The sequence below is a fragment of the Danio rerio genome, chromosome 5, assembly GCF_049306965.1.
Source record: "Danio rerio strain Tuebingen ecotype United States chromosome 5, GRCz12tu, whole genome shotgun sequence".
In the NCBI taxonomy this organism is placed as follows: Eukaryota; Metazoa; Chordata; class Actinopteri; order Cypriniformes; family Danionidae; genus Danio; species Danio rerio.
In genome coordinates, this window is record NC_133180.1 from 34,895,505 (window position 1) to 34,909,936 (window position 14,432).

Consider the following 14,432-nt stretch of genomic DNA (forward strand, 5'->3'; position numbering starts at 1 on the left):
TGCAATTATGCATGACAAACACATCTAAATCTCTGAGAACATGAGAGAAAGCACTCAATTCAAGCTGCTGTCTCGGATAAGAGTCAGTTCTGTCAGCTTGTGTACATCTTGTGAATGTTTCAGTGTGTTTTGAGCGTGCATTTGTGTTTTCTATCAGAATGAATGTAAATTAGTTAAATCTGCAAAAAAAAAAAAAAAAAAAAAAGGTTTTATGACTTAGATAGACAGCTTTAGCTCAATTCAGTTCTGTTTTGCAAGTATTTATTTAATTATTTATATATGCAGAGGAAAATTAAAATCCTGGCACTAAGACAACAGCATTGAAGAGATTAATTATAGAGGGTAATAAGTGAGTTTGTATTCAACTTGTGTCCAGCTCCTGAAAATCCAAAACAAAGCAGTCAATTTTCATTGGCTTTCTAAGAAAAAATAATGAAAATCTGTTTAGCTAAAGATGCACATTAAGCTATGTTGTTATTATTTGCTGAACAACTATGAATGTATGGTGGCCAAAGAAGCTTAACGTGCTGCAATTTAGGAAAACACATGCAAATACAAAAAAGATCTTCATCTGGTTGACAGCATAAGTGCCGCAAATCCTCAAAGCGTAAACACTTTTTTAAAAAATGCGCTACATTTTCTCACAATGTATTAACAAAATTAACAAAAACGCACCAAATGTTCTCACATTGAAAACAAATTAATAAAACGAGCTGCATCTTCTCACAACACTTTCAAATAGCACAGAACACAATGAAAAGATTTCAAGACGACCTTAAAACACGACAGACCCTACTATTTAGGTTTTGGTTATTTAGGCTAATAAAATACAAAAAAAAAGGGAATCAGGATGTTTAAATAAACAAACGAAAAAAACTCACCTTACAAAGTTCACCTACAACTTGTGTGTCATGTTTTTTGGTCCACTTGAAACATTTACATTGTGTAATGATGCTTTTGCAAGTGCATGATAGATTGATAAATTGTTTGCGTTGTGAGAAAATGCAGCACATTTTATTAATTTGTTTGTGTTGTGAGAAAATGCAGCACATTTTTAAAAAATGTGTTAGAGTTGTGAGGATTTGCAGCACGTATGCTGTCAATCGAAAGATCTTTTTTGTAAGTACATGTGCTTTCTTAAATTGCAGCAAGTTAAGCTCTTTTGGCCATTTTATGTATGATCCCACATGACTTGTTGTAAAAAGCAGAGGATGGACTGATACATTTTGTCCAATACAGATAACTATTTTAATTTTGAATCCTGTAATAAACTTTAGAACAATTTAAAATGTTGGTATTTTTCTTTGCATGATAAAGTGTAAGGAAAAACTATTCTTTTCACAAAATCATTTACAAATTGTAATTGTGAAGTAAACTGCTTTTTGGTAAACAGTTTTGATGGTGAAAAGATGTCTTCCTTTTAGCATAAACTCTTTTAAAGTGCTTGCCTGCTTTGTGAAACATTGCATAATGAGGAAAGCACCAATTAAAACCCTCATGGATGTAGCACCATATTAAGTGTTTCAACTATTACAAATAATCCCTTATTTATGAGACTTTCAAATCACTCATTCGACATTCATACAGAGTGGATCCCTAATGTAGTTTTTATGTCATTTACAATACAATCCACATCTTTTTGTGAGAGTATTTGCAATATTTTCACCGAAGTGGAAGAAACTTATAAATTGCACACAGGAGAAGTGAGGTGAGATCTGTTCAAATTTATAGTCTCATGGAGAATCATTGCCTCAAGCCTTGAGATAACAAGGAATGTGTCTGAAACGTGTTTTATCAAGGCTCTGGTAAAGGAATGATTTATTATGAACACTCATAAAAGAGGTCATTAACGGTGTTGTTTCTCGCATATCATTTTCTCTCCAAGTCCTTGTGAAATTGTTAATAATGCATTTTTTTATTTGACTTTTTCGTTCCCCAAGACACTGACTTGAGATTCCCGAAATCAGGTAGTATGAAATATTAAAATCGAAAGGACCAGATGTTCGAGGAGAGAGGAAATTTAGAAAGGAATTACTAAATTAAATACCTTCTGCTATCAAAATAGCAGATACCTCAGAGAATATGTCATGCAGCTCGAAAAGAAAACAATACAACTATAAAATCCATTCCACAATTAAGGATAAATTATTTACTTTAAAATAAGTCAAAGTTTGATGGATTACTTTTCATTACAAACCTAAAATACAATAAAAAAGAAGAAAAAAGTATAATGTGCATAAAAGGTCTATTTGGCTGAATTTATTTATGATTCCATGATTTGCGATAGGCTGTTTTAACAGTAAACTGAAACGTGAACTTAAATGCTGTGTTTAGAATGCTGTAACAGATTTAGGTTAAAATCAAACATTCTATATTCTTCTTGTCGGGTTAGTCCCTTTATTAATCTTGGGTCGCCACAGTGGAATGAACCGCCAACTTTTCCAACAAGTTTTTACGCAGCAGAAGCCCTTCCAGCCGCAACCCATCCCTGGGAAACATTCACAAACACTCATTCACACACACACACTCATACACTACGGACAATTTAGCCTACCCAATTCCCCTGTACCACATGTCTGGACTGTGGGGGAAACCGGAGCACCCGGTGGAAACCCACGCGAACGCAGGGAGAACATGCAAACTCCACATAGAAACGCCAACTGAGCCGAGGCTTGAACCAGCAACCCAGCATCCTTCTTGCTTTGAGGCGAACTGCTACCCACTGCACCACTGCGTCTCCCCATTCTATATTCTATATTTGTTAATTAGCTGATAGAATATACATTAGCTGGATACATGTACATTTTTAAAAAACATTGGGAATATTTAGTGCTTGTAGTTTGTTCATGTTTAATAGCCCATAATGTAAACATCCAACCAGCCAACCGCATAGCAGCAACTCAGAGCATTTATAAAAAGTTAATATGGTCAATATGATCTTCTGAAGTTCAAGTAAATCATCAGAATGGGGAAACAAGTGATTTTAGTGACTTTGAGTGTGGTGCCTATTAAATGGCCAGACCAGTTCAAGCTGGTAGAAAGGCAACAGTAACACAAAAGCCCCTTTCACACATACAGACCTTTTCAGAATTACCGGCAATTTTCCTGTGAACAGGCCCTTTTTGAAAATACTGGTAAATTCGTTCTGGCTATTTTCATGTCTGGAACGTGGGACGTCTACTTTAGCTTTACTTTCAACTATGTAAATAATTATCAATAACATGCTTATGATAAGCCGTTATTTGTTTACCTTCAAGCTCTGCTTCCTTCAGTTGCTTGATGTGTTGCGTATGCCTGTGAAGCAGCCCGTGAGCGCCAGCCAGAGTTGCCAAATTGGTTTTGAACATGATTGTGTGGGTATAAAATGAAAAAGGCAGTTATAAACATTTTGGGTGGTTTTGCAATGAAAAGCAACAACCCACTTTTCGTTATTACAGAGGACTAGGCGGGTATTTTTGCATTTCATTTTTGCATATTTGCATTTTGCAGGTTTTGGATACTTTTTGGACTGGGATCAGTCAGCTACATCTGGTAACATTGGCGCAAGCACACACACATATCATGTATCTCGACATGGGAAAGTGTTCCTTTATATTTTCATTGTAGCTGTTCACAATACTGATCCATCAGCAGACTTTGTAATGTAGTCAAATGTTTACAAATACAAGCGCAACCATTTAGAGGTCATTTCTGGTTAATGATGTCTTTTCGGTCTTTTCCGTAAAAATTCCGTAACATACTCGTCTGTGTGAACAGCGCTTTTTTGAATTTACAGGTAAAGTCTTTCCGTAAATTTTCCAGATATTTACTGGTGTCACTGTGTCAAAGGGGCTAAAGTTTGCAGAAATGCAGCTTTAAATGAACAACATGTCAAACCGTGAAGTAGATGATCTACAGCAGCAAAAACACACATGTGCAACTCTTATCAGATAAGAACAGGAAACAATTCAGAATGATTTACAAAATTAGACAACAGAAAATTAGAACAAACAGACATAGACTTTTGTCACTACTGACATTTACCTCAGACTTTCCCTTCCATTTAAAAAGAATTTAGCTGCATTTACCAGAGATTGTATTGCTCACTCTGTGTGCAGATCCTTGTTCTTACATAGCAAGATCTTATTTATATGATGATAGAGAATGGCTTAACACTTGGCAGCTGAATCATAATAGCAAATGCCCTTATAAAACAACAACACATAAACAGGCACAAAATGAGAGCAAGAGAGTGGGAGTTGATTTTTGATGCTCTCTAGGGCTCTGAAAATGTACAGGACTGGAGTGCAGCTGCAGGCTTTCCCTGTAGTGTGGAAATCAAGTGTATGTGTGCATAAGAAAGAGACAAACTGTGAGAACTTGAACAATCTGCTGAGTACTAAAGAAGCTCAACATTATGGATGGCCTAATGCTCTGCGGCTGTTTAAGAGAGCTCCAGTACACTTGATGGCCCTATTGATAAACTTCTCGAATGGTTTTCGAATCTGATTGGCTGATAGCTGTGCAGTATACTGCAATATCAAAACTCGTACACCCTCCTCATCTTTCTGTATTACTCCGCCCACATGGATTGACAGCAGAGCAATAAACTCACTACAGTTTGACAAATATTGCTGCTGTTGGACAACATAATAAGGTAATGAGGCTTTTTTTAGGTAGGAATGTAGTTGTTTGGATTGCAACTATGCAGTTTATTTATAAAAACTGTGCCTATTTTAAATATTTATAATTTCTGAGAAACTTTGCATCGACATCCATCAGCCTGTCATTGAGCAGAGCAAAGTTGAGACTGAAAGAATGGTGTATATATTATAATATATATATTCTGTAATATATGTTCATTAATATGTAACAATTATGTAACAAACCTGCTTTTCGGCTTAGTTTGTTTATTATTCTGGGGTCGCCACAGTGGAATGAATCACCAACACAGGTAAACTCCATACAGAAACGACAACTGACCCAACCAAGGCTTGAACCATCGACTTTCTTGCTGTGAGGCGGAAGTGCCACCCACTGCGCCACCGTGCCACCCATCTATAATATATAGAATCTATAAATATTTTTACTGTCAAAAAAGAGCTAGAACTTTATGATCTTTATAAATAATTTAAATTAATTTAAATAAAATGATAACTTATTTACCGTAATTAATTAATAAATACATTTAAATAATTAACTAAAAAGTTAATTGGGAAAGCACTGGAAATATTGTACATATCTACTTAATGTCTACTTGACTAAAATACAAGTGAAAATAAATTACACATAATTTAAAACAACATGTGCTTGTGCTATTAAATAAAATCTCAGTTGGTGCAATACAGTATAAAAATCCTCACAAAAAAAAAAAAAAGTTTCCATAATGATAAACAATAAAGAAATCTCAGGACCAGAATGTAACATGGCACCTATGTTAAAAGGAATAATTGACCTTACGTAAGTACAAGGAAATCATGAACTCAAGTACAAACAGGTAAGAATTGTCAAAGAAAATTGACTAGTTTCAGGAAACAGGACAAAGGAAAACTAGGTCAAACTACTGAAAATAAAACTGGAAAACAAGAACACCAAAAGTCCATGACAAAGACAAGGTTTCTTGTGCTGATTGACCCTTTAGAATTGATACAGTGTCACTGAAATAACAGATGAAACCTTATAAAGAAAGCACTATAGAAGTATTGGCATGTTCAATTTGTTTTCTGACAACAACTGAATTTAGATCAAATGCTTTTGGCCCTACGTGATAGGGCATCGATCGCAAAGCTATTTTTCACATTTTGTCATTTGTGTTTTGACAAAAATAAAAAAAAAATCTATCCATTGTTTTCACTGAATTCCCAACCACATTTCCATCCATCCATCCATCTTTGTGTGTGTGCATTTTCTTATCCCTCCTCTAAGCATCTCTACTGTATGTAATTTAAGTCATGCCTCTGCTGGTGTATTGGTATTTCCTCCGTATTTAATGTGTCTTGTGTGCCATGTGACGTGACGGAAATGAAAAAGGTCAATTCCTATTGATTGATTACCACGGCTAGTTTACTGCCTAATGGGAAATAAAAGAGAAATGGAGAGACACGCACATAGCGGGACTATTGATAAACTGGCAGGAGCAGTAAAATCAACAAACCGATCAACTACAGCAGGCACAGTGTGAAAGCTGAGCCCGGCCTTCAACCACCTTCAAACAACCTCACGTTAACATTAGCATACACTATATGCAGAGGAAATGACAGGGAATCGTTTTTCATGCAGACTATTTTCCTAATAACATCCAATATTTTGAGCTCCAAATGGGATTTTCAAATCATTTATCAAGGAAAATAATAAGACATCTGTGATAGAGCGGCTATTGGAGCAGCAAAGATGGGAAAATATGTGAGTAGAGTTCATTGGCGTCCACATCTCTTGATTTAATCCCACTAATGAATGCTCAGCACGGGACTCATCCAACCTTTCAATACAAGCATCCCCAGAGTACCTGTGACGTGAACATGAGAGGAGGGTGGCTAAACACTCAAGAGATGCAAACACACTCCTGCACACCTAAGCTGTCACATGGCTCTCACATTCAGCATGATTTTCAGTCTCAGACTAGATTTTGACCTAGGTTGAAGATGAGAGGAGGCTATAGGTGTTTTATCATGTGATACTCACTTTGTAAAATTTAAAAAATACATAAAATATCCATAATATGTGTATTACTGTACTGTACAAGGGCTGACTTCTACATTTATACCTCATATACAGTAATACAAATTGTAAAATTACATTTGAAGATCGGCTGGATTATCAATTTTAGTTGGTTATTAGTTAATTTGGTGTAACTACAGTATCACATTTTCACAAATACAAAGATTTTTTTTTTCTCTTATATGTAAAAAAGTGGCATGGTGGTTCATTCCACTGTGGCAACTCCTGATAATTGAAGTTTATTTATAAACTATTTTCTAGAGAATCATATGCTTATGATTGTTTACGGCTGGTCCCACATCAGCTTACGATTGATTCACCAATCATATGATTCCTAGCTTACTATAAATAACCAGGTTATGATCTCAGTATCTTTGTCTTGAAGAACCCCCCCACCCACCCAACTCCTCCTTCTTTCTAGATGGGTGACACAGCGACCCAGTGATTAGCACTGTTACCTCAAAACAAGAATGTCTCTGCTTAAAGTCTCTAGTGAACCAGTCAATATTTCTGTGCGTAGTTTGCTTGTTTTCCCCATGCTCAAATGGGTTTTCGCCGGGTTCTCAAGTTTCCTCCCACAGTCCAAAAAACAAGACCTGTAAATTGAAGTAAGACCTGAGTAAATTGAACATACCAAATTGACATTACGGTCAAACTCAACATACAGCAAACTGTATATCTCTCCTTAGCCATCCCTATAACGTCATTAGCTAGAAATAAGTCAGGGGAGTTTATCAAGATGTACCTGAGCTCAAAATCCCTGATTTTCAGCAAAAGAGAGGGTATGCTTCGTATTTTCAATGAGAATGAAAGGAGGCAGTAAGGTTATAGGCTCCATCTTGTTATGAAATGGTATACAGTGAAGATGATGCTCATAAATGCAGCACAATGCCTCAACATTTCTGCTGTCTGTTAAGTTGTTAATATCAAAATAAAAATAGCAGTTCCTTATATTATGTTCTGTTTTATTATTAAGATAGTGGTACAACGTATCCATGGTGATGTGAATAAGGTTATAAAGTACACTGTTCCCTTTGAAGATTTACCCGACATGTCGTCAGGAGTCTGTTTTCCATATCAAACTTACGAAGACTGAAATTACAAGGAGGGGATGCAGGACTGAACTGTGTGTAGGCTACTTAATATTGAGGAAAAGCCCCAATCAGAGGCGAATGTCGGCAGCCCCATCTCCCTTTTCCCCCATCCACACTGAAACGGAGCAGCAGCGTTTTAGAATGAAAACGGCCTCTCAAACGCTTCTAAAACGCTTTCTACGTTTTTCATTGATTCTACATTTTTAATTAGAATTCAATTTTTCATCTCAAAGATTCACACAAAATATCAAGAATTAAATAACTACTTTATTTTACAAAAACACATAATTTGTTTTAAGAATTAATATTTGCAAATAAAAATAGACCCTTAACAATCTTCCCAATGCTATTTTATGGCAATTTGTACATTTAGTGGCTAATTCATATGAATTTGTATGTTCTCATTTGTACAATTTAGTACGATTTTCCCAATGCCCCAATGACGACTGGGGTTAGGGGTCGGGTTTGGTACCATGCCTTCTTTTAAAAATCCTACATTTTCATACGACTGAACTCATATGAATCCATACGAATTAGCCACTAAACTGAGTGTAAACTAGTTACTTTTCCTTGTGAGGTCAGGCTGGTCTTGCACACATTTCTTATACTCTTCTATACCAATGTTTCCCAACACTGCTTCTGAAGGCACACCAACAGTACACATTTTCACCCTCCCCCTAATCAAACACACATGAATTAACTCATCAGCACATAAGAAGCAACACAAAACCTGAAGTTAATGGGTCAGATAAGGCAGATATCCAAAATATATACTGTTGGTGTGCCTCCAGGAACAGGTTCGGGAAACACTGATACAACCAAAATGATGGAGTAAATTTTTTTCATTTTTATCAAAGCAAAAAAAAAAAAAAAGTGTTTAGCTGTATTTTTTTTTCTAAACTTGACAGCATAGTTAACCCTACAAGGTCAGGAATAAACGTGAAATGAGAAAAAAAAAAGAAAAAAAATGACTAGCAAACTTTAATTTGAATACAAATATAGGTTTTAGCATGTTCCAATGTTGTTCCAACCTAAGTAAAATATCAAGAAAAGCCATTTGACACTGATGCAACTTCAGACTTATTTTTCATTTATGCAGAATTTTTCACTTATATATTTCATAATGTACTATTCTTTCATTTCACTGAATATCCTGTTTGGTTTAACATGATTTAATCATTGACAGTGTTTCCACACAATTGAATCAGGTTTTCTGGACATAAATGAATAAAAATTAAGTATTTGAGTAAAGACATTTCTCCGTTGTGTGAAAGCAGTGACCATGATGAAACCAAGTTAAACCAAAAAGCAATATTAACATGCTAGCAAGCTAAATATAGCTGTTCTTACCACATATGATGAAAAAATTTTGCAGTCTAAAGGTGGTACTGATTACATTCCTAACACTCCAACTTGAAAACTGTTAGCAGGTCCTCAACCCGAGAACACATACCACAATTCTAAGTCAAAAACACCAACACATCAGAGTCTCCCAGTAAACACACATCAAACATTACTTTATTTCAAAATTTTACTCAAGAGTCTTGCAACTGCAAAAGGACAAGCAAGTGCACTATTACTATTATAACTACTACTACATTTTTAAAGTGCACCTATGATGAAAATCATCTTTTGTAAGCTGTTTGGACAGAACTGTGTGTAGGTTTAATATGCCCACAGTCTTATTGGGGTGACAAACACAGTAAGTCTATTTGTTTTTAAACTTCCTGACATTAAAAAAGGATCTAAATTCCTGCCATTTTAAGGCCCACCGCAACGTGACATAGAATGCGGTTTCCCAGCTCATCAAATTGATAAACAGCCACGGATTAACATGTTTCTGTAGTAACGCGTATAATCATATCGGCAAGACAGGACGTGCGCAAAGCAACTGGGATTAAAAAATCTGTTCAGCTTGCTGTGATCATAAATGACTGAGTTTTACAAGTTTAAAATGCTTTTAAAAAAGAGCATGTTTGTAATAAGGACAGTAAAATCGCTACATAATTCATCACCACAGCTGCATAGTGTCACAATTATAAAAGAAAATGCTTCAATTGCGGTTAGCAGACCTAAATTAGATTTAGTACATTAATATAACAGATGTCCATAAAGCAATGGATATTAACCTTTATCCCGTCACATTTGCCATGCAAAAAAAGTGCAAAGCTAAACCTGTGTGTGTGCATGCACATGTGCACGCAAGCAAATTTTATAATGACATTGTGTGTGACTCATCATTGCAGAAAGGCTTGAATTAACTCCACAACAAATACATCAAATAACAGTTGGGAAAGTTAAAACTGTAGTAAGAGAGATTTGCTTCATTGTTGTCTGTCACTGAGTTGTTTATCTATATGAAGGAGGGCAGGGTAAACCAGCTCTTTCACATTAAAGGCACAGGCAGCAAAAAAAAGCAGCAAAAACAGCTACAATGCCATAACAGTAATTTCGAGAGGAGAATGTGGTATGTTTGACAGCGGCTGGTCTCTCATCTGTAATCATTCTCTCATCAACCAATCCGATCACTCCAAACTCACTATAAATAGCCCGTCTAGGTTACTCCCTTCTCTGAGTTTTTGAAGAATCCCTGCATCCACCCTATCCCCTCCTTCTTTACAAGGGTGAGCTCAGGGTTCTCTCCCAGGACAGCATACCTAACCTGTTATAATTATCAAGCATTATCTAAGCGTGAACTCTTAAAATCTGGTAAATTGTTCAATTTAAAAGTATATGTTTAGAGTATTACTTGTGTATTATTGTATTAATACAATTTATACACCCAATGAAACTCATATTTGCATTTTTATTATCATTATATAACACTTCATACATTATGTCTCTTCTGTTCATTTGTCATGTTTTTGCAAAACTGCAAGGCTATAGTTATTGAAAGAGACTCTCAGTTTTAAATAGAGAAAATACAGCTGAAAATATATTTCACTTTTCTCCTCACTGTTTACAATCCCATTTGCTTATTGGCTGAAACATGGCCATTTTTGACAACCCAGCTACAGGCTTTGTTGAGTTGTTATAGTCCTAATCTGTCATTTAGCTGGGAATTTATCAACAAACAATAAAAGGCTGCCGGAAATTGATTGAAAACCGTTGATTCGAGATTGCCAGCCTGCAACTTGCTCAATGAAACCTCCTCAGGGGAAATGGGATTTCATTTACGATTTAATGAAAACTACTGTCCACGCTTATTTCAGGATTTCAAAAGCCACACAGTGGGGATCATTTATGCCGCATAACATGCATGAAGCGGCTGAAAGGATTATAACAATATTGCTAGTGTTGGGTGTGAAGGAAATAAGCCACAAAGACGATAACAAGAATGCGTAAAAGAGAAAACAAGGCCCCTCGGGAGGAGTGATTGATAATTGGATTTTCACAGGTCTGCGTTGAGCGGTTGATCACTGTCATCTTGATGAGGTTTGTTTGTGTAATTGTATAATGGCTGATTGATTGTAGGAGGCATTGTGGTGATCCGTATGCCTGTGTGCGTGTAGTGCTTACAGTGAGGTGAAGTTCAGCCAGGGGAGATGAAGCAATTGCCGTTTGTTCTGCTCTTGTCCGAATTTCCACACAGCTCCCTCTGCAAACACACCAACAACAAAAGGACTTAAAAGCTCATTCTCCAACCAGGAGACAGAGACTGAGAGAGGAACAAAAGGGAGGGAGGGAACGAGACAGAACAAGTACAAAGGATCCTGTGGGTTGAAATGAGGTGAACTCAAAAAGGCAGAAACTCACTCAGAAGAAGTGAAGAAAATAACAGTACTCACAAATTAATATGTCTGAGCTGTTCGGTGGAAACAAACTTCATAACTCAACGTCTGATTATTATACGTTTGCAGAATGAACAAATGAACTTGTTATGCACAAAATGCGAACAGGTGCAGAAAATGAGAAACACATTATCTAACTTACATAAAATCCTCTTAAACTTTTTTTTCCCTGCACTAGATCTCCTCCTCTCATTTTGCAGCATGAAAATGTGAAAAAAGGGAACATCATATAAAATGTCTCCCACTTAAAATGACATCCACTCACAGAGGAAACTCAAAACGCTCTTATATAAGGGCTGGTGTGATGATGACATATTTAAGTGACGCCAGACTGTCAGACGGAGGAAATGTGTTCCCTTATATATATGAAAACAGCATGGTTTCTCATTCAGCTCACTCTCCACTTGAAGCAATACTAACCTGACACAGGTAACGAGACTTCCTGTTGAGTGTGCAGGAAATTATCCTTTATACCATAGTTCTAGAACTTTGTCACATCTGACTGGAATATTTTTTATTCTGATTGGTCATTGGCCAAATTTCAAAACAAAAATTGTAATCGAAAGTTGACGCAACAATGAAAGTCTAGTTATGATTGGACAAATAATCAAAGTGATCGACATTCAGAACCTATAATCGATAAAATTTTTCCCGAACAAGTTTTTCAATTACTTTCTCTATGTGTCACGTGAACTATGAGTGCAATAAAATAAAATAAAATAAATAAAAACAATCATTCATTAATCTTGATCGAGTTAAAATATTCAATTAATCAAGATTTAGATTTTAGGCCAAATAGCCTAGCCCTAAGTGCAGTCAGAATTTACTCACACTTTTTCTTTTCTTAAAAGAATGAAAAAATGAAAACATAAAATATTTTTTTTTCATGTTTTCTCTTCTGTTAAGGCCCATGTACACCAGGACGCTTTATGCTCGTGTTTTCCGTCAATGTTTAACGCCTCGTGACTAAATAAAGGGCGCCAATGTGATCGTGCACACCAACGCACAAAATGACAGGCGTAAAAACTTAATTTTTAAAGAAACGTTTCATGCTCGTTTTTATTTTTTGAGATGAGACTGATTGGTTTAATGCACGTTATGCTCAAAACACACCTTAGCTCATTAAGAGAATAAGCAAAACCCTGTTAGACCATGCACAAGGGAGCAGAGCGTATTTTTCCATCCCTTAAATAGCAAAAGTGGATTCGGACACACTTAATGCGTTTGGGCCATGCGCTTTAGATTATGTGCCTAGATCGTTAAAATAGGGGCCAAAATTTAACAGAATGTCACAAGTTCATGTTGCAACCTCTTAGAAATCCAATCAGATTGGCACTTTTTCAATGTATGCCAATAAATGTCATGTAAAACAGCATTTAAACTCACATTGTTAGCATTTAACACTGAATAAAGCACATGAGGTATACCTAAAGTAATCATTGTCAGTTTTCTTTTGTTCACCTGTGAGAAACAGAAGTCATTTCTAATATAACAGTTCGAGGTGTTAATTAGTACAAAAACTCCTTTTAATGTGAAAAATATTGCTTCTATCGGGTGCTGTTGCTTTTATTTAGAACAAGGTTTAAATCATTTGATCATGTCCTTAATCTGGCAACCTGTGCTGCGCTTGTTTTGATCCAGGCCTGCAATACCTACTTCAACCACTGGGTGTCAAACTTACATACTGCACCTTTAATGCATTTTTGTTGCATTTCTATTAATGATGCTCATGAGTATAATTCATGATTATTGACTATTTTAGTGATAATTGATGTGTTGTTTGATTAGTATGCTGTATGGACTGTTATTAGTGCCTTCTCTTGTCGATTAACACTTGTCTCACCAGCATAAACACAAACCACACTAAAATCTTTTTGGTATGCTAAAATGCGTTTTACATGCTAAAATTTGGGGCATACTAAAACTGTAACAAAAAATAGGTTACATTCACATGGAAGAATCATTGATTACATATTAAAAGACTTTAAAAGACCTCAGTTAGCCCTAAAACACTAATTAACTAACCTTTTAAAAAATGTGCTACTATGTTTCGAACATGGTGGCGCAGTGGCGCAGTGGGAAGAGCTGTCGTCTCACAGCAAGAAGGCCGCTGGTTCGAGCCTCGGCTGGGTCATTTGGCATTTTAGTGTGGAGTTTGCATGTTCTCCCAGTGTTCATGTGGGTTTCCTTCGGGTGCTCCGGTTTCCCCAACAAGTCCAAAGACATGCGCTATAGGTGGTTTAAGTAAGCTAAAATTGTCTTTAGTGTATGTATGTGAATGGAAGTGTATTGGTGTTTTTATCTGTGATGGGTTGCAGCTGGAAGGGCATCCGCTGCATAAAACCCCAAGATTAATAAAAGGACTAAGCCGAAAAGAAAAGGAATGAATGAATATTTCGAACATGTCTTAAAGCAAGAGGTTTCATGATCACTTATTCTGTCAGATATTTTTAAAAAGTATCAATCAAAATGGATGTTGTTTTACATAAATACATTGTATATGTAATTTGACAATGGAACTATTTTTCATAGGTATTAAAATGGAGCTATTTAAAAATTTATTACAAGTGTATGCTGTAGTTTTGTCATCTGTCAATAAAAGCTGAATAGCTTTCAATGTTTTTACCATCAATCAGCTGAAAATAAAATTGCTTTAAAAGTAATTAAGAATATATTGTTTATCTGTGTTGTTACTGTCATGGTTGTGTTGTGGCTATTATTATAAATGTATACCGGTTTTTTAAACTAACATTATTACAGTCCTTGCACTGAATCTTCGATCTTTTTCTCTTTTCTTTTTATACTGAAATAACCAGTGCCTGCTTCACATACTGTGTTCCAATCCACCCTC

At 35.9% G+C, this 14,432-nt stretch overlaps 1 protein-coding gene across 9 annotated transcripts in view; it reads right to left on the reverse strand.

Moving 5' to 3' along the window:
• The window catches only part of fibcd1b (fibrinogen C domain containing 1b), a 288,498-nt gene that overhangs the window by 222,715 nt on the left and 51,351 nt on the right, over positions 1-14,432 (reverse strand). For all 9 annotated transcript variants that reach the window (XM_073950807.1, XM_073950806.1, XM_073950808.1 and 6 more), the window contains exon 3: positions 11,310-11,388. The gene's annotated coding sequence lies outside the window, so the exon portion shown is untranslated. The remainder of the gene's footprint in view (positions 1-11,309; positions 11,389-14,432) is intronic.